General features: G+C 37.3%; 1 pseudogene; it reads left to right on the top strand.

The window, feature by feature from the left end:
• Positions 1-2,355: 2,355 nt before the first annotated feature.
• Positions 2,356-13,046, top strand: LOC124507550 (60S acidic ribosomal protein P1-like; annotated as a pseudogene).
• Positions 13,047-20,283: the final 7,237 nt, after the last annotated feature.

Genomic DNA, 20,283 nt, shown 5'->3' with positions numbered 1-20,283 from the left:
GCACTCTTTCTCCAGAAGCTACCAATAGCCCCAAATGCATGGGAGGCTCTAGTGCTCTGAGAGCTGTCAAAGCAAAGATGTTAGAAACCAGCTGCCTCCTTTATTCATCCTTTGAGATCAGACTAAGGTGTTGGTGGACTTCCCTGCCACCAAATCCTTAGAGCAGCAACTTGCACACAGAATATGCTCTTATAGAAAAATGATACAAATTATATGAGACAAAAGAACATCAGTAATTAGAAAGATAACTGGTCCTACAGTTTACTGAGCACTTTCCATGTACTAAGGACTATTTCAGTAACATCTCATATGTTGTTTAATTTCATCTCCAGAATATAAACAAGCAGACAATTGTGGTCCCTCCTTAGAGGAATGGCTTCAGTGAAGCAAAGTTATGAAGAACACTCGAAATCTTTAAGACAGTTCAAAATTACCTCACAGACAAATATTTTAAAAGGTTAAGGTAGGAGCTTTCGAAGCACAGTGAATTCTATATAGGACATCACTCATTGATCTATTATTGCAGTCCTTTGAATAAGCATTGAGTCCAAGACTCTCTATAGGTATGACCTGGAGGTAGCAATAATCTTGTCAGCATCACTAAAACTGCTTCTTAACCATCCGTAAGTATTTATTGTGCATCAGAAATTTCAGATGTACTGGATTTTTTTTTCCAGAACTCCTGTGTTATTAAACACGTGTCCTCCATTTATTACATGTGTATTTTGATTTTTTTTATCAAGAAAAATATTTTCTGGGTAATTCTTCCTCCGCTGTAATGACCAAAATTTTGCTATTTTCCCTCTAGAACTGGAACAATGATTAATGTAGCAGCAGATGTTTCTAATTCGGAATGTCTTATATTCTTTCCAGAGAAAGAAAAAATTTAAACTTAAGTAACTGCTCTTTATCACTGGATCAAATGGTGGAAGAAAAATATCACCCTTACAAGGTACCTCTTCTTCATCTTTGTTTCTTTATTCTGCAAATTTTCTAAGTTCAGTCTTGGAGATGGCATCTACCAATAGTTCACATCATGGGTATTGCCCAATCCTTCCTCCAAAGGTCAGAGTAGACTAAACCACAAAGTTGATCTTAAATAAGAAATCTAAAATGTAAGCATCATATTCTGTGTTGGACATTTGCTGATTCTGGCAGCCTTTTATCACCTTCTTTCGGTTCTAGTGCCCGGCGTGTGTTTCAGGTAACTACCCATCACCCTGTTAAGGATCTCATGTGCTTTAGAGAAGTAGCTCGATGAGTGGCACATGTGGCTTAGGCCTAATCTAACTAGCATTAGGTTGGTGCATGAGCAGTTCAGAGAGACAGTAGCATGACCTAAAATAGTATAACTAGAATGAAGACTATGACTTTAAATATTTTTAATGTTTATTTTTGAGAGAGAGAGAGAGGGGAGAGAGAGAGAGAGAGAGAGAGAGAGAGAGAGAGAGAATGAGCAGGGGAGGGGCAGAGAGAGAGGGAGACACAGAATCCGAAGCAGGTTTCAGGTTCTGAGCTGTTATCACAGAGCCCTACACGGGACTTGAACTCACAAACCTCGAGATCATGACCTGAGCCAAAGTCAGAGGTTTAACCGACTGAGACATCCAGGTGTCCCAAAATGAATCCTACGGCTTTAAATCAAAGGTTGAGGAAATAGGACACATGCAGTACATTAATGAGGAAGCATGCAGCCTGAGAGCTGCTGGCACCATTTGGAATGACCAGAAAGAATCTCCTGAGGCTGGAGCTGAGATTTTTGGGGGTTGTTTATTACATAGCATTACGCCAACAAAAACCTAAGCAATACACCATAAAGGGTAATAGATCAGGTTCCAGATAACTGAGGTATATCCTCCTGACTTACCCTTATATTAGAATATTACCAGCAAAATGTAAGATAAGCTGTACCAAGACAGGATGATACACTTTTTTTTTTTGGAGAAATCTTTTAATTTTATTTTTTTTAATTTACATCCAAATTACTTAGCATATAGTGCAACAATGATTTCAGGAGTAGATTCCTTAATACCCCTTACCCATTGAGCCCATCCCCCCTCCCACCACCCTTCCAGTAACCCTCTGTTTGTTCTCCATATTTAAGTCTCTTATGTTTTGTCTCCCTCCCTGTTTTTATATTATTTTTCTTCCCTTCCCTTATGTTCATCTGTTTTGTCTCTTAAAGTCCTCATATGAGTGAAGTCATATGATTTTTGTCTTTCTCTGACTAATTTCGCTTAGCGTAATACCCTCCAGTTCCATCCAGATAGTTGCAAATGGCAAGATTTCATTCTTTTTGATTGCCAAGTAATACTCCATTGAGTACATATATACCACATCTTCTTTATCCTTAGGATGATAACATTTTTAATGCTAGAAGAAACAAGTTCTCATCCTGCCAAGGTTACTGAGCTAAGAGAATTTGAACCTGATACTAGTGGCCGCCTTCCCCCCGACACAAAGTGGAGCTTGTTGCAGGATGGAGCTAATCAGAAACAAAGTGATGAAAGGCAGGTAGAGTTAGACAGAGAAAGAGAACCAAAAAGCAGAAAGGCAGAAGGAAAAGCACAAGTGCAAGAGAAAGGAACAAGTGAGCAAAGAAAACAGAGAAAGAAATGAATTAGAGGAATCAGTTTTGTATAGCTAAAAATTGTAACTTTTGCACACATAGGTTACATTGATCCTATGGCTGGCATTTTTCAAATATGAAATACAGATATAGAAATTATGAGTTTACTTATTCAGCAGTTAGTGCCAAACACTGTTAAATGTTCTCATTAAAAATCTATAAGTCATTTGTAACCCTAAGAGATTGTTACAGTGAAAAAGCTTAACGTGTAAAAAAAATAAAATGTGATGTGTAAAAGCCATCATATAAAGAAAGATAGTAAAGGCTTTGGGAATAGGAAAGAGAGATCAACTCTGTAGATAAATGGTGGTGGGTAAGTATATAGAAAAATAGTTCATATAAGATGTAGCTAAAAACTAAAGGATACATTGCAATTACTTAGTAAATAAATTAGGAATGAAGCTAAGTAGAAAGCTTGCATTGGTATCAGAGACTTTAACATTCATGTATGCTATTAATACAACTCACTGATTTTCTTCAATGTTTTCTTTCTCATTAAAGCTTTAAATTTTGGGGCACCTGGGTGGCTCAGTCGGTAAGCGTCTGACTTCAGTTCAGGTCATGATCTCACGGTCTGTGAGTTCAAGCCCCGCATCAGGCTCTGTGCTGACAGCTCAGAGCCTGGAGCCTGCTTTGGATTCTGTGTCTCCCTCTCTCTCTGCTCCTCCCCAACTCACACTCTGTCTCTCTCTCAAAAATAAATAAACATTAAAAAAAAATAAAGCTTTAAATTTTGCTAAACATTCAAGGTTGACCTGTGTGGGTGTGTGATATTAGGAAGCTTCAGCCAGAGATTACACCACCAACTCTATGGAATGACTCAGTCAGCAGCTGAATGACTCCTGCTCCTTGTTCCTTTTCCAAATACTTCCTCATTATGTCTAAAATATTTCATTCCCTTTTGTCACCTTGCATGAAATCAATCTAATTAGAGATTCATTTGAATAAGCAAGTTCATTTTTCTTTTTAAAAAATTTTTTTAAACATTTTTTTTTTGAGACAGAGACAGAGAAAGAGTGGGAGAGGGGCAGAGAGAAAGGGAGGCAGAGAATCTGAAGCAGGCTCCAGACTCTGAACTGTCAGCACAGAGCCCAATGTGGGATTTGAACTCATTAACTGTGAGATCATGACCTGAGCTGAAGTCGGATGCTTAACTGACTGAGCCACCCAGGCGCCCCAACAAGTTCATTTTCCAAAATGAAAAGATAAGGGTGTTGGGGTTGAGGGGAGGGGTTATAGTCATTTATGCCTTAGTATAGTTTAAACACTTTGCTTCTGTCTAGTCAGGTCTTACAGTGTACAAGAGACAAATCCAGTGCAGGTGGCAGTGTTGTGAAATGGTCAGCACTCTGAATTTTCTTACAGTCAGAAAGATCTGGTTTGAATCTTGTCTCTACCACTTTACTAGCTTTATGAGCTTGAGAAAATTATTTAATGTTCAAGGTGTCTCAGTTGTCTCCCCGATACATGAGAGAAATGTGTTGATCTGCTATTGTTATATAATGTACACATATTGACTGGCACATCCAGAGCCTGGTTAAGCAATGAATAAATGGTAGCTATTAATACTAGGATGGAGAAAAAGAGGTACTTTTGTAGCAAAAGCAATGAAATCCTGGATGAATGTAGGAAAAAAAGGCATACTTTGTGTTTTCAGTACTTTTGCCTAAGATAGCAACATGATGAACGGTGGTAGAGTTGAGGTGCAAATGTATGATCATGTGTCCAGTGTTCTTTATGATAAAAAGATCACATACAGTGAATTAATATTGCATCAATATCTGATCTCTTCCAACGATTCTTTCTGGATTTTTGTTTTAACTAACTGTAACTTTTTTCTTATGACTAGTCCTTACAGAGGTAGATAACATGGGTGCTTAAGGGAAATGAGAGTGTCTTAAACAAAGGTGAATGTTTAAAAGTTCTAGGTCACTTTGCAAAGCCATATCCTATTTTTTTTAATTCAAGTATAATTAAGTACAGTGTCATATTAGTTTCAGGTATCGGTATCCAATATGCTGATTCAATTCTATACATTGCTCAGTACTCACCCCTATAAGTGTCCTCTCAATTCCCTTCACATATTTCACCCATTCACTCACCCACCAGTTTGTTCTCTATATTTCAGTTTGGTTTTTGTTTGTTTGTTTGTTTGTTTGTTTTCTCTTTTTTCTTTGTTCCTTTGTTTTATTTTCTTAAATTCCACTTATGAATGAGATTATATGGTATTCGCCTGTCTCTTAGCGTTATATCCTCTAGATCTATCCATGTGGTTTCAAATGACAAGATTTCATTCTTTTATGGCTTAATAATATTCCATTGCATGTATATATACCACATCCTTTATTCATTCATTTATCAATGAACACTTAGATTGCTTCCATATTTTGGCAATCCAATTTTGGCAATGCTGCAATAAACATAGGGGTGTGTATATATTTTTGAATTAGTGTTTTGTGTATTCTTTGGGTAAATTCCCAGGAGTGGAATTATTGGGTCATATGGTAGTTCCATTTTTAATTTTTTGAGGAACCTCCATACTGTTTTCCACAGTGGCTACATCAGTTTGCATTCCCACCAACAGTTCACGAAATTCCTTTTTCTCCCACATCCTTGCCAACACTTGTTATTTCTTTTGTTTTTGATTTTAGTCATTCTAACAGGTGTGAGGTGATATCTCATTGTGGTTTTTATTGGCATTTCCCTGATGATGTTGAGCATCTTTTCCTGTGTCTTTTGGCAGTCTGTATGTCTTCTTTGGGAAAATGTCTGTTCAGATCCTCTGAGTATTTTTTAATTGGATTGTTTGCCTTTTTGGTATATAGTTGTATATGTTGTTTATATATTTTGGCTACTAACCCTTTACTAGATATGTCATTTGTAAATATCTTCTCTCCCATTCAGTAGGTTGTCTATTTGTCTTATTAATAGTTTCCTTTGTTGTGCAAAAGCTTTTTATTTGGGTGTAATCCTAATAGTTCAATTTTGCTTTTGTTTCCTTTGGCAAAGGAGACATAGCTATAAAAATGTTTCTGTAGTTCATGTCAAAATGATTGCTGCCTATGTTTTCTTCCAGGAATTTTATGGTTTTAAGTCTCACATTAATGTCTTTAATCCATTTTGAGTTTATTTTTGTGGCTGGTGTAAGAAAGTGGTTTAGTTTCATTCTTTTACATGTAGCTGTCCAGTTTTCCCTACACCATTTGTAGAAGAGACTGCGTATATCTGCCTCCTTTGTCAAAGATTAATTTAGCATAAAAGTGTGGGTTTATTTCTGGGCTCTCTATTCTGTTCCATAGACAATATGTGTCTATTTCTGTGCCAGTACTATAATGTTTTGATTACTACAGCTTTGTAGTATATCTCTAACAAACATAGATGCAAAAATCCTCAACAAAATATTAGCAAACGGAATCCAACAATGCATTAAAAAATATTTCACCATGATCAAGTGGGATTTATTCCAGGGATGAAAGAGTGGTTCAATATTCACAAAATAATTAATATGATACATCATACTAACAAGAGAAAGGATAAATACCATATGATCGTTGCAATAGACACAGAAAAAGCATCTGACAAAGTACAACATCCATTCATAATAAACACTTTCAACAAAGTAGGTTTATAGAGAACATACTTCAACATAATAAGGGCCATAAATGAAAACCCACGGCTAACATCAAACCAATGGTGAAAAACTGAGAGCTTTTCCTCTAAGATCAGGAACAAGAAAAGGATGTCCACTGTTATCACTTATATTCAACATAGTACTGGAAGTTTTAAGCACAGCAGTTGGAAAAGAAAAAGAAATAAAAGGCATCCAAACTGTTAAGGAAAAAGTAAAACTTTCACTCTTTGCAGATGACATGATACTATATATAAAAACCCTACAGGCTCCAACAAAATATCAGAACTATTAAGTGAATTGAGCAGATTTACAGGATACAAAATCAAAACACAGAAATCTGTTGCATTTCTATACACTAATAATGAAATAGCAGAAGGAAAAATTAAGAAAACATTCCCATTTACACCAAAAAGAATAAAATACCTAGGAATAAATTTAACCAAGGAGGTGAAAGACCTATACTCTGAAAGTCATGAAACACTGATGAAAGAATTTGAAGATGACACACAAAAAAAGGAAAGATATTCAATGTTCATGATCGAAAGAACCAATACTGTTAAAATGTCCATACTACCCAAAGCAATGTATACATTTAATGCAATTCCTATCAAAATACCAATAGTGTTTTTCACTGAACTAGAACAAACAGTCATAAAATTTGTATGGAACACCAAGAGACCCCAAATAGTCAAAGCAATCTTGAAAAAAGAAGAACAAAACTGGAGGCATTGCCAGATCCTATTTTGAAAGCACTTTATGGCTTACACTTAAAAAATTCCCCTTTTAGATACAGGTATGCTGTTTTGAAGGGATACATGCACCCCCATGTTTATAGCAGCACTATCAACAATAGCCAAAGTATGGGAAGAGTCCAAAGGTCCATCAATGAATGAATGGAAAAAGAAGATGTGGTTGGTATACATATACAATGGAGTATTACTTGGCAATCAAAAAGAATGAAATCTTGCCATTTGCAACTACGTGGATGGAACTAGAGGATATTATGCTAAGCAAAATCAGTGTCAGAGAAAGACAAATATCATATGACTTCACCCATATGAGGACCTTAAGATACAAAACAGATGAACATAAGGGAAGGGAAGAAAAATAATATAAAAACAGGGAGGGGACAAAACATAAGAGACTCTTAAATATGGAGAACAAGCAGAGGATTACTGGAGGGATTGTGGGAGGGGGGATGGGATAAATGAGTAAGGGGCATTGAGGAATCTACTCCTGAAATCATTGTTGCACTATATGCTAACTAACTTGGATATAAATTAAAAAAATAAATAAATAAAAATTTCCCTTTTAAAATACATGCATATTGAGTACAAACTGAGCCAGAGGTGTTTTTTGTTTAGGTTGTTTGTTTGTTTGTTTTTGCTTGTTATCAACATGTTAACATTCCCCAGCTGTCCATTTCAGAAGGATGATGGGGCCTATCCATGTTGTAAGTATGTTTGACTCTTCCACAGGCAGCCCACTGTGCTAAGAGACAAAATAGGGATGTTCTCCAGATTCCTTCACACTGGTTAGACCAAACTCAAACCCATACTCTTGAAGAGTGATAGAGTTAAATTGCATTTTGATTTGGGTTTTCCCCCCAAAATCTGGCTAATGTAGTTAATTGACAGAAACAACTATATTTTCTAATCAGATATATAACTACAAACCTCAAGGCAATCTTTCTCTTGCCAGTAGCAAAGTAATTACCATATTAACAGCATTCACTCAATATCACCACTGAGGATTTCTCCCATAAAGCCTGCTGGAGAAAAGTGCCAGGCCACAAGGCAGTTTAATACAACCACTTCTGCCTTCACTCTGACTTTGTATAAGTGTCAATGCCCACGCTATCTGGTCTATTCCACCTATGAAAGGCATGGGTTTGTTTATTTCTGCTTTTCAGTTTCAGTGTATAATAGTATACCATGGTGCAATTGTTTATGGGACTAGTGACTCCACAGTTTTAAAGCTTATACTTCTCTTTTGAATACAAAATATTCAAATATTATTTTGTGCATCTGACAGCGTTGGCCTCTGCCCTGACACCATATGGAATTATTTTTGGCTCCCCAGGCTCCATCTTGCCCTCAGACGTTGCTTATACTGAGCTGCTGGGAACCCAGTCCACTGTTCCTCAACTCTTTTCATGAGTCTAACCCCTCCCTGTTCACCATCCAGGTACCAGTTCAGTTAAGCCTTCCCTAATATCTCAATTCTGAGTTAAATGGCATGCAGATGTGTACCCTCCTCACGTTACATTTCAACTGCTTCTTTACTTAGTGGAATTCCCCAATAGACTGAGTTTTCTGAAATCAGAGACACTGTTTTGTTTATAAGAATGCCTTTGGCAGCTGGAAGGAATACTGCTGCTTTTCAGTAAATATTTGCTGTAGCACATTTCATTTTTTTTTATCATAGTTATGCGTTTCTTTCTGTGCTATGGTAAGCATTTGCTCCCTTCACCAAATAACTTTGGTTAACTTTGATGGCTGTGTGGTTTGCTTTAACAAATGGGATGTGAGCATATATGACATACAGCATATCTTGGCAGAAGCTTTAGAAGCACTAGCATGGTTTGACACTCCTCCTCTTCTTTCTGCCTTCCACAGTCAGAAAACCATCTTTCAAATAGTGTCTACTCCAAAATTCAACCAGGTAAATATGAAGATCTCATTGGCTTTGTTAAGGAATTCATGAATCAGACAGCATCCCATGTAGAATGTAGAGGGGAGTTGTACAAAATGGAAGGTGTTTATAGGAAGGAGAATAAGGCAATGAAATTATTAGCAAAAGAAAAGGAGTGTTTCAGGCAAGGTCAGGAGCAGAAGGTCTTATTGTGCAGATTATCTCATTTTCCTTTGGAGGATGGAGAGGAACCACGTGGCCATTTACTTCATTGGGGCTGATCAGAAAATTCCAAACTGACAGGTTAAAACTACATCTCCAGGGGAAATTGAAACTGCAATTAGATTAAGGATTAAACCCCTGTTTGGAGACTCAGCCTAAATGATACCATTTTGGATCTGTGGCTTTCTTTTTAATATCTCAGAGTTTATTCAAAGAGAGAAGATGTGCCTTTCATGAAGATGGTGCAGAAGGTAAAGAAGGAAGCCCCTGCCCCTCCCAAAGCCAAAGCCAAAGCAAAGGCTTTGAAGGCCAAGAAAGCAGTGCTGAGAGGCATCCACAGTCATAAAAAAAAAAAAAAAAAAAGATAATCTGCACATCATCTACATTCTGACAGCCCAAGACACTGCATCTCCGAAGGGGACACAAATATCCTCAAAAGAGTGTCCCCAGGAGAAACAAGTTTGACCACTATGCCATCATCAAGTTTCCCCCGACTACTGAGTCAGCCATGGAAAAAATGGAAGACAGCAACACTCCTGTGTTCATTGTGGATGTCAAGGCCAACAAACACCAGATCAAATAGGCTGTGAAGATCTATGACATTGATGTGGCCAAGGTCAACACTCTGATCAGGTCAGATGTAGAAAAGAAAGCATATGTTTGACTGGTTCCTGACTGTGATGCTTTGGATGTTGCCAACAAAATTGGGATCATCTAAACTGAGTCCAGTTGGCTACATTTGAATATAAATTGTTTCATCATTAAACAACAACAACAACAATAAAACAACAAAGAGGGAAGATGCATAAAACAAGCTGAGCCCAAAAGAGTCCAGTAGAGCTCAGTAATGTGTGTGACAAATGACAGTTATAAATTGCTGAGATTTAGAGATTGCTTGTCACTACAATAAAAGTTGATTAGCAAAGAAATTGATACCTAGAAGCAAGGGCACTATGGTAACAACAATAAAATAAAATATGTAGTATTTGTACCATGCCTGCTATGGGAGCCCTAATGTTAAAGGAGGCTGGAAAAATAACCTATACTAGGCACAGGTGAAAATTTTCGTAAAACCATCACCTTAGATAACTTGAAAGGTAGAAAATATACCTATAAATTTGTGACTTTGGCAAAGACTTTTCAAGACAAAATTTTGTTGGCACAAAATTGCTTATCAGTCATTATAAGCAAGAGATGAGCTGAGAAAATAATTGACCTTTTTCCAAGTAAGAATGGAAGAGAAAAGGAGCACCCAGAAATCCAGAGACAGAGTTGAAAGGTGCAACTGTTTCTCTTCTCCAGCCAGTAAACTGTTTGCAAATTAAGACAAAACCTCAGTGCAAAGACCAAGTGAAGGACCTGAAAAGTTGTTTTTTAGTTGTGTGTGCATGTTCTTACATGGAATAATTTGAATTATTTTTAGTGAATTGAAAGCATATTAGAAATTTAGCAACTTGAGCAAATTTTTGATATGAAAATACAATAGTAATACGTAGGCAATTTTAAGGATGATTTCAAAGAAACTTTAAAGTGGATAAATGGAAGAAAAGCAATTTGTATTATCTATTCTCTTTTAGAAGTACATTATAAAGATTAGAAGATATGAGCAGTCATGCAAAATTAATATTACAACGTGCCTGTAAAATTTTTTTGTCATCCTTCATAATATGAAGAGCCACTATTTTTATTCCATTAAGTAAAAGTACACCCAATTAAAACTACTACTACTACTACTACTACTCCTAGTCAAACTTGAGTGCAAAGAACAAATCAAGACTGTTGTCACCGTACTATTTGTTAAGACCTCTGATTCTTTTAAAGTGATCCCCAGTAAGTCATTTCACTTACACAAAATGGCTCAGGATAGAGACCATAGATTTGGCCCAATGGAAGTCTAAAGAGTTCAAATTATCTGTAATTAAGCCTAAAGGAATATTTTCTAATTTTGGATCTTGCTATTGGCAAGAGGCATTAATAGTAAACAAAGATATAAAAGAAACCAACAGGGGTGCCTGGGCGGCTCAGTCAAATTAAGCTCTTGATTTCAGCTCAGGTGATCTCACAGTCATGAAATCAAGCTCACGTGGGGCTCTGTGCTGGCCATAGAGCCTGCTGATATTCTCCCTCTCCCTTTGCCCCTCTCCTGCTCTCTCTCTCTCTCTCTCTCAAAAACATAAAGAAAGAAAAAGTAAAAAAAAAAAAAAAGAAACAAACTATTTTTTAAAGAGTTGTAGTGCCCAAACTGCCACCAGCCTGAATTAAAAGGAGTTGTGATTGTTTGAACAATAGAACTATTCTCAAGCCCTCAACTTTCTATTGACAGGTTGAGGAAGCTATTCACTAGTCAAGGGGGCAATTTTTCCTGATGAGGATACTGGAAAAGGAAGGACCTCCTAGAACATGAACTCAAGAGTCACGAAGGACAATAGACTATGAACCTACCTCCAGGAAACAAAATTGATTAAGTTTTCTACACTAACTCAGCTTAGTAGACCTTATGATAGTTCCTCATTGGAATTTCAGAATTGCTATGAATCAGTGATTGCTGGTTCTACCCTTTTCCCCTTATAAATAAGAGTATTTATATGGGTTCCACATTTTATGATGGATGTGTAGGGTGCAAATAACAGACCTTTTAGTTTATAGGACTTTGGCTCAAGAGAAGCTATATTGGAGCATGATATACATTTTAAGAGCTCGGGTTTCAAACTGGATGTTTTGATTGGATAAGACCTTAGAGTATTGTTAGAATGGGGTGACTATCTTTGTTTCCAGGAAGGGAGTGAACATTTGTGAACAATGGCAGGCTGTATCAGATTGCATTATTTCACAGATATTCATTCCTCCATACCCTTGCCATGCTTTGTGAACACAGTCTACTTTCCTGCCCACTGACTTTAGCCTAGATCATATTACTTTCTTTGGCTAAAAGATATCTCAGTAGAAGTTTTAAATGTGCTTGCATATTTTGTATGGCTTGGTACCCAGTCTCCTGATTTTTTCCTTCCAAAATGAGAGTAGCATGTCCCAGGTACAGGCTTACTCTTTCAGTCTGACCTCTGGAATGAGAATATATGTTTCATGGAGACCAGGAGTTTTGAGAAAAAAGAACTATTGACCGAGAATCCCATACCCTTGAAAATATCCTTCAGAAATGAAGGGGAAATCAAGGGGCACTTGAGTGGTTTAGTTGGTTAAGTGTCCAAATTCAGCTCAGGTCACAATCCCACGGTTTATGAGTTCAAGCCTCAGGTCAGGCTCTGTGCTGACAGCTCAGAGCCTGGAGCCTGCTTTGGATTCTGTGTCTCCCTCTCTTTCTGCCCCTCCCCCATTCACACTGTCTCTCTCTGTCTCAAGAAAATAAACATTTAAAAAAAAAATGTAAAAATCTTCATACGTGTGAAATAAGTCATAAACTCATGATAACGTGATTTTTGTACTAAAAACATTGATTCAGGAAATCAATTCTTTGGACACATAGAGGCTGGGTTAAATAAGGAAGCTTAGTCCTCGTTCGGTCAAGGCCCTCACTTCATCCCTTCACATTGCACGGGCTCAGCACTTGCCCACACAAAGCCTCTGTCTGGAACTCGCCTGCATGTATTCGGCCCTTGGCCCTTGTCTGCAGCATGACGAGGTGACTGGCACGGAAGAAAAGATCAATGCTCTCATGAAATCAGCTGGTATAAATGTGTAATCTTTCTGGAGGGCCGTGTTTGCTAAGGCCCTGGTGAATGATAACATTGGGAGCCTCCTCTGCAAGGAAAGTCCTGGTGGACCCACTGCAGCACAGCAGCTGGTGCTGGACCAGCTGTCCCAGGTCCTGCCCCCTCTACCACTGTTGTCCCTGCTGTGAAGAAGGAGGTAGAAGCAAAGAATGAAGAATCCGGGGAATCTGATGGTGACACAGGTTTTGGTCTTTCTGACTAAACCTCTTCTGAACCTGTTCAGTATAAAGCTGAACTCTTAAAAAAAAAAAAAAAAAAGAGGTCTGCAGGGGGCTCTTTATAATTTCATAGGGGAGTTAGACTTAAAAAGTGTTTGATCTTGGGCGCCTGGGTGGCTCAGTCGGTTGAGCGGCCGACTTCGGCTCAGGTCATGATCTCGCGGTCCGTGAGTTCAAGCCCCGTGTCGGGCTCTGTGCTTACAGCTCAGAGCCTGGAGCCTGTTTCAGATTCTGTGTCTCCCTCTCTCTGACCCTCCCCCATTCATGCTCTGTCTCTCTCTGTCTCAAAAATAAATAAACATTAAAAAAAAATTTTTAAAAAAAAGTGTTTGATGTTACCAGTGGGCGAGATTCGTTTAGGCGAGTTCTCAGAGCAACAACAAAGATGCACGTGTGGGAAGCAGTCAAGGGAGTACAGAAGTATCTTAAGGAGACTGCATTACTAAGAGGCTCCATACTATAGGAAATACAAGTTACAAGCCATATTTTTACTTGAAAGCCTCTACATGCTTCACAGACAATAATGTTGCAAATGAAGACTATGACGGCACAAGTAAGATGAACGTAGGCAGGTCTGTCAGTATCACAAGGGCCTCTAGCTTGTTTGGCATCTTTTGCCAGCTCATTGGGTATTACAACCAAGACAGAAGCATTGCTAAGACATAAAGACTTATGCTGACTTGAAAAGTATAAGTAAGTTCTGGTTGAGAAGTACCCATCTGTGAGATCCCCACTGTATTAATGAAAATAACAAAACAGCATTCATGAATATACATCATTCATGTCTTCCGTGAGCTGTTCCCACATGGAATTGGAGAAAGTCTTTGTTGTACTTGAATAGGTAATGAGGGCATACCTGCTAGTATTTGGTTTTGTAGAGAGCATAGTCAAGAGATTCCCTATGCCAGTTGATTTCAACTTTTTTGATTATAGTCTGCACTAAGAAATACATCTTAGACTGTAATCTATACACACATTGGTAACTATGTCTCTATTGATATGTTAAGTATACAAATTGTTACAAAACAATCCATAAATTGTGTTTATCTGACTAAGAGTAGATTGTGTTTACTGTTTACTGTAACTGTGGTGTCAGAAGCTATAATTTTCCTTATTGTCATTGCTTTTGTCTCCCCCTTAGTCTTTGGTTTTCATAGAGACTCTGTAAATAGCATCTGAGGCTTATAGTTCTTTTAGCTTCAATCCCCTGATATTATACAGGAGCCCTACTGATGTGGTTCAAGGTGTAGGGTGAGGGAAAGTATTCCGTAGGCCTGTGAGTAGGTCTCAGTCTTTAAATGACCCTAAGCTGGGTATTTCCCTTCCCTCAGGCCAGTTAGGCTTTCCTAAAACCCCAGTTGATTACACTCTGGTAAAATAGTTTCCCTTGAGGGTAGACCTTCCTAAAAACATATTTTAAGATGGTTACTTTAACCCATCCCCTGCCAGAAGCACTAGCAGATTTGTCTCCCATCTTCACAGTGAGAAAATGATAGGAGCTCTGGAGGTAAAAATAGAAGTGGGGGAGGCCCATTAAAACTGGGCCCCTCTGGGGACTCTCTGAGGGGAGAAAAGATGAGAAAAAAAAAAAAAGACCAAAAGCAACAAATATTAGAAAGGACCAGAGACCACTGGAAACTCCAACTCTACAAGAAACATAATGGCAATAAACTCATACCTTTCAGTACTCACTCTAAACGTCAATGGACTAAATGCTCCAATCAAAAGACAGGGTAACAAAATGGATAAGAAAACAAGATCCATCTATATGCAGTTGACAAGAAACCCACTTTAGACCTAAAAACACCTTCAGATTGAAAGTAAGGGGATGTTGACCATCATGCTAATGGTCGACAAAAGAAAGCTGGAGTAGCCATACTTAGATAATCTAGACTTTAAAATAAAGACTGTAACAAGGATGAAAAGGGCATTATATCATAATTAAGGTGTCTATCCACCAAGAAGACCTAACAATTATAAACATTTATGCTCCAAATGTGATAGCACCCAAATATATGAATCAATTAATCACAAACATAAACAAAGTCATTGCTAATAATACCATAATAGTAAGTGACTTCAACACCTCATTTACAACAATGGACAGATCATATAAACAGAAAATCAATAAGGAAACAAGACTTTGAATGATACACTGGACCAGAAGGACATAACAGATATATTCAGAACATTTCAGGCTAAAGCAGTGGAATATACATTCTTCTCCAGTGCACATGGAATGTTCTCCAGAATAGATCACATACTGGGGCAAAAATCAGCCTTCAACAAGTACAAAAAAGATTGAGATCGTACCATGCATATTTTCAGACCACAACACCATGAAACTCGAAATCAACCACAGGAAAAAATTTGGAAAGGTAACAAATAATTGGAGACTAAAGAACATTGTACATAAGAATGAATGGGCTAAGAAGTTAAAGAAGAAATTAAAAAGTACATGGAAACCAATGAAAATGATAACACCACAACCCAAAACCTCTGGGATGTAGCAAAGGTGGTCATAAGAGGAAAGTATATAGCAATCCAGGCCTTCCTAAAGAAGGAAGAAAGATCTCAGATACACAACCTAACTTTACACCTTAAAGAGCTTGGAAAAGAACAGCAAATAAAACCCCAAACCTTCCCCCAGAAGATGGGAAATAATAAATATTAGAGCAGAAATCAATGCTATTGAAAGCAAAAAAGACAAAAACAAAAACAAAAACACCCCCCCCCAAAAAAAAACCAGTAGAACAGATCAGTGAAACCAGAAGCTTGTTCTTTCAGATAATTAACAAAATTGAAAAACCCTTAGCCAGTTTGATCAAAAGAAAAGGAAAGGACCCAAATAAATAAAATCAAGAATGAAAAAGGAGAGATCACAACCAACACACCAGAAATACAAACAATAATAAGACAATAGTATGAGCAATTTTGTGCCAATAAAATGGGCAATCTGGAAGAAATCGACAAATTCCTAGAAACATATAAACTACCAAAACTGAAACAGGAAGAAATAGAAAATTTGAACAGACCCCAAACCAGTAAGGAAATTGAATTAGTAATCAAAAACCTGCCAAAAAACAAGAGTCCAGGGCCAGATGGCTTTCCAGGGGAATTCTACCATTTAAGGAAGAGTTAACACCTATTCTCTTGAAACTGTTCCAAAAATAGAAATGGAAGGAAAACTTCCAAAATCTTTCTATGAAGCCAGCATTACCTTGATTCCAAAACCAGAGACCACACTAAAAAGGATAACTATAGACCAATTTCCCTGATGAACATGGATGCAAAAATCCTCAACAAGATTATAGCCAACTGGATCCAACAATACATTAAAAAATATATTCACCACGACCAAGTGGGATTTATATCTGGGATGCAAGGCTGGTCCAATATATGAAAAACAATCAATGTGATTCATCACATCAATAAAAGAAAGGATAAGAATCACACGATCTTCTCAATAGATGCAGAGGAACCATTTGACAAAATACAGCACCCTTTCTTGATAAAAACCCTCAAGAAAGTAGAGATAGAAGGATCATACCTCGATATCATAAAAGCCATATATGAAAGACTCAACGCTAATATCATCCTCAATGAGGGAAAACTGAGAGCTTTCCCTGTAAGGTCAGCAACAAGACATGGATGTCCACTCCCGCCACTGTTATTCAACATAGTATTGGAAGACTTAGCCTCAGCAGTCAGACAACACAAAGAAATAAAAGGCATCCAAATCGGCCAAGAGATCATCAAACTTTCACTCTTTGCAGATGACATGATACTCTATATGGAAAACCCAAAAGATTCCACCAAAAAACTGCTAGAACTGATTCATGAATTCAGCAAAGTTGCAAGATATAAAATCAATGCACAGAAATCGGTTGCATTCCTATACACCAATAATGAAGCAACAGAAAGAGAAATCAAGGAATCGATCCCATTTACAATTGCACCAAAACCATAAAATACCTAGGAATAAATCTAACCAAAGAGGTGAAAAATCTATACACTGCAAACTATAGAAAGCTTATGAAAGAAATTGAAGAAGACATAAAAAAAATGGAAATATATTCCATGTTCCTGGATTGGAAGAAAAATATTGTTAAAATGTCAATATTACCCACAGCAATCTACATTTTTGATACAATACCTATCAAAATAACACCAGCATTCTTCAGAGAGCTAGAACAAACAATCCTAAAATTTGTATGGAACCAGAAAAGACCCCAAATACCCAAAGCAATCTTGAAGAAGCAGGAGATATCACAATCCCAGACTTCAAGCTGTATTACAAAGCTGTAATCATCAAGACAGTATGGTACTAGCATAAGAACAGACACTAATATCAGTGGAACAGAATAGAGAACCCAGAAATGGACCCACAAACATATGGCCAACCAATCTTTCACAAAGCAGGAAAGAATATCCAATGGAATAACGGCAGTCTTTTCAGCCAGTACTGCTGGGAAAACTGGGCAGCAACATGCACAAAAATGAACCTGGACCACTTTCTTACACCATACACAAAAATAAACTCAAAATGGATAAAGGACCTAAATGTAAGGCAGGAAGCCATCAAAATCCTTAAAGAAAAAGCAAGCAAAAACCTCTTTGATCTTGGCCACAACAACTTCTTACTCAACACATCTCCGGAGACAAGGGAAACAAAAGCAAAAATGAACTACCGGGACCTCATCAAAATAAAAGCCTTCTGCACAGTGAAGGAAACAATCAGCAAAACTAAAAGGCAACCGACAGAATGGGAGAAGATATTCACAAACGACATATCAGATAAAGGGTTAGTATCCAAAATCTATAAAGAACTTGTCAAACTTAACACCCCCAAAACAAATAATCCAGTGGAGAAATGGGCAAAAGACACGAATAGACACTTCTCCAAAGAAGACATCCAGATGGCCAACTGACACATGAAAAAATGCTCAACATCACTCATCATCAGGGACAGACAAATCAAAACCACAATGAGATACCACCTTACACCTGTCAGAATGGCTAACATTAACAACTCAGGCAACAACAGATGTTGGCGAGGATGCAGAGAAAGAGGATCTCTTTTGCACTATTGGTGAGAATGCAAACTGGTGCAACCACTCTGGAAAACAGTATGGAGGTTCCTCAAAAAATTAAAAATAGAACTACCTTACAACCCAGCAGTTGCACTACTAGGCATTTATCCAAGGGATACAGGTATGCTGTTTCGAAGGGGCACATGCACCCCAATGTTTATAGCAGCACTATCAACAATAGCCAAAGTATGGAAAGAGCCCAAATGTCCGTCGATGGATGAATGGATAAAGAAGATGTGGTATATGTATACAATGTCGTATTACTCTGCAATCAAAAAAGAATGAAGTCTTGCCATTTGCAACTACGTGGATGGAACTAGAGGGTATTATGCTAAGCGAAATTAGTCAGAGAAAGACAAATTTCATGACTTCACTCATATGAGGACTTTAAGATATAAAACAGAAGAACATAAGAGAAGGGAAGCAAAAAATAATATAAAAACAGGGAGAGGGACAAAAACATGAGACTCTGAAATATGGAGAACAAACAGAAGGTTACTGGAGGGGTTGTGGGGGGGAGGATAGGCTAAATGGGTAAGGGGCATTAAGGAATCTACTCCTGAAATCATTGTTGCACTATATGGTAACTAACTTGGATGTAAATTAAAAAAAATAAATTAAATAAAAATTAAAAAAAAAAAAACACCTGGGCTCCCTTGGAGGTTTTAACTCTTTAAGCTAGTCTGCATTGAGACACTTAGTAATTCTTCAGTTACATTTCAAAGTGTTCCTACAGAAACCACTTCTGTTGCTGACTACTTCTGGGCTTCTATTCCTGGTAAACTGCAAATCTCTGTAGCTTCCTGTGAGTCTCTATTTTGGGGGGCAGCAATTTGTCCATTGACCTCAGTCCTCTGATGTCTCTAAAAATTCAGTTTCAGTTTTTTTCTTGTGAAGTTTCAGCTTTTTTCTTGTGAAGTTAGGAGTGACAACTTCCAAGCACTTTCAGTAGTTTATTATGTGCAATTTGATTCTTTTTAAAAAATTCCTCATTACAACCCACCAAACTGGGTTACTTTGGTGATTATATGGGTATTAAAAGGAAATGGAATTCGATTATTCTATAACCTGAAAGTGAGGAGCCTATGACTCCAGAAACAATAAAAATGATGAATTTGATTAGATAAAAAATAAAAATGTAAATATAAACCCAGCTAAATAAAAAACCAAATGACTGGCTTGGAAAAGTATATGTTATACACAAATGGTTCTTCTCTCTATATGAAAGCTTCTAAAACTAAAGAAAAAAGACAACACTGTAGAAAAATAGGCTAGAAATACAAACAGAATTCTTAGGAAAAGGAAATGCAAATGGCTGTTAAACATAAAAGTTTCCAACTACATTCATAACAATAGAAGTGCAATTTAAAACTTCACTGAGTTATTCTTTCTTTTTTAATTTTTTTAATGTTTATTTATTTAGTTTTTAGAGAGAGAGGGAAAACACAAGTGGGGGAGCTGCAGAGAGAGAGAGAGAGAGAGAGAGAGAGAATCCCAAGCAGGCTCCACACTGTCAGCACAAAGCTGGATGCACTGCTAAGCTCACCAACCGTGATATCATGACCTGAGCTGAAATCAGAGTTAGATGCTTAACCAACTGAGCCACCCAGGTGCCTTATCAAATGGGAAAAATCCAAAAGTTTGCAAAGTACTCTGTTAACAAGGCTGTGAAGAAATAGGTACCTTAATACACTGTTACGGAAATACAAAATGTTGTACCTCCTATAGAGAAGGGGATTTTTCAATATATAGCAAAATTACATGAGTACTTACCTCTTCAATTTAGCACTTCCACTTCTAGAATCTACAAAGATACATTGGAAAAAAATACAAAAAGACAGGTTCACAAGGAACTCGTTGAAATACTATTTGTAATAACAAAGACTGTAAACAACCCAAATGTTTATTAATGGAGAATGGGTTAGCTAAAACCATGCTGTATCAGTACAATTGAATACTTCGCAGCTGTAGAAAGGAATGGGTAATATCTGTAAATATTACTATGCTATTATTGCAAAAAGATTTTTTAAGTTTAAAAAGGAGTGTTTATGCTGTGCTATCATTTCTCTATGAAAATGGGAAGTGATATTTCCTTATATTAAAAATAAGGTAAGGGGCACCTGGTGGT

Source organism: Lynx rufus, unplaced genomic scaffold (assembly GCF_022079265.1).
Source record: "Lynx rufus isolate CCGP_SWC_20201006 ecotype Redwood Valley unplaced genomic scaffold, mLynRuf1.p SCAF_12, whole genome shotgun sequence".
NCBI classification, from domain to species: domain Eukaryota; kingdom Metazoa; phylum Chordata; class Mammalia; order Carnivora; family Felidae; genus Lynx; species Lynx rufus.
The sequence above is the reverse complement of the archived record's forward strand: the minus strand, read 5'-3'. Positions and strand labels throughout refer to the sequence as shown.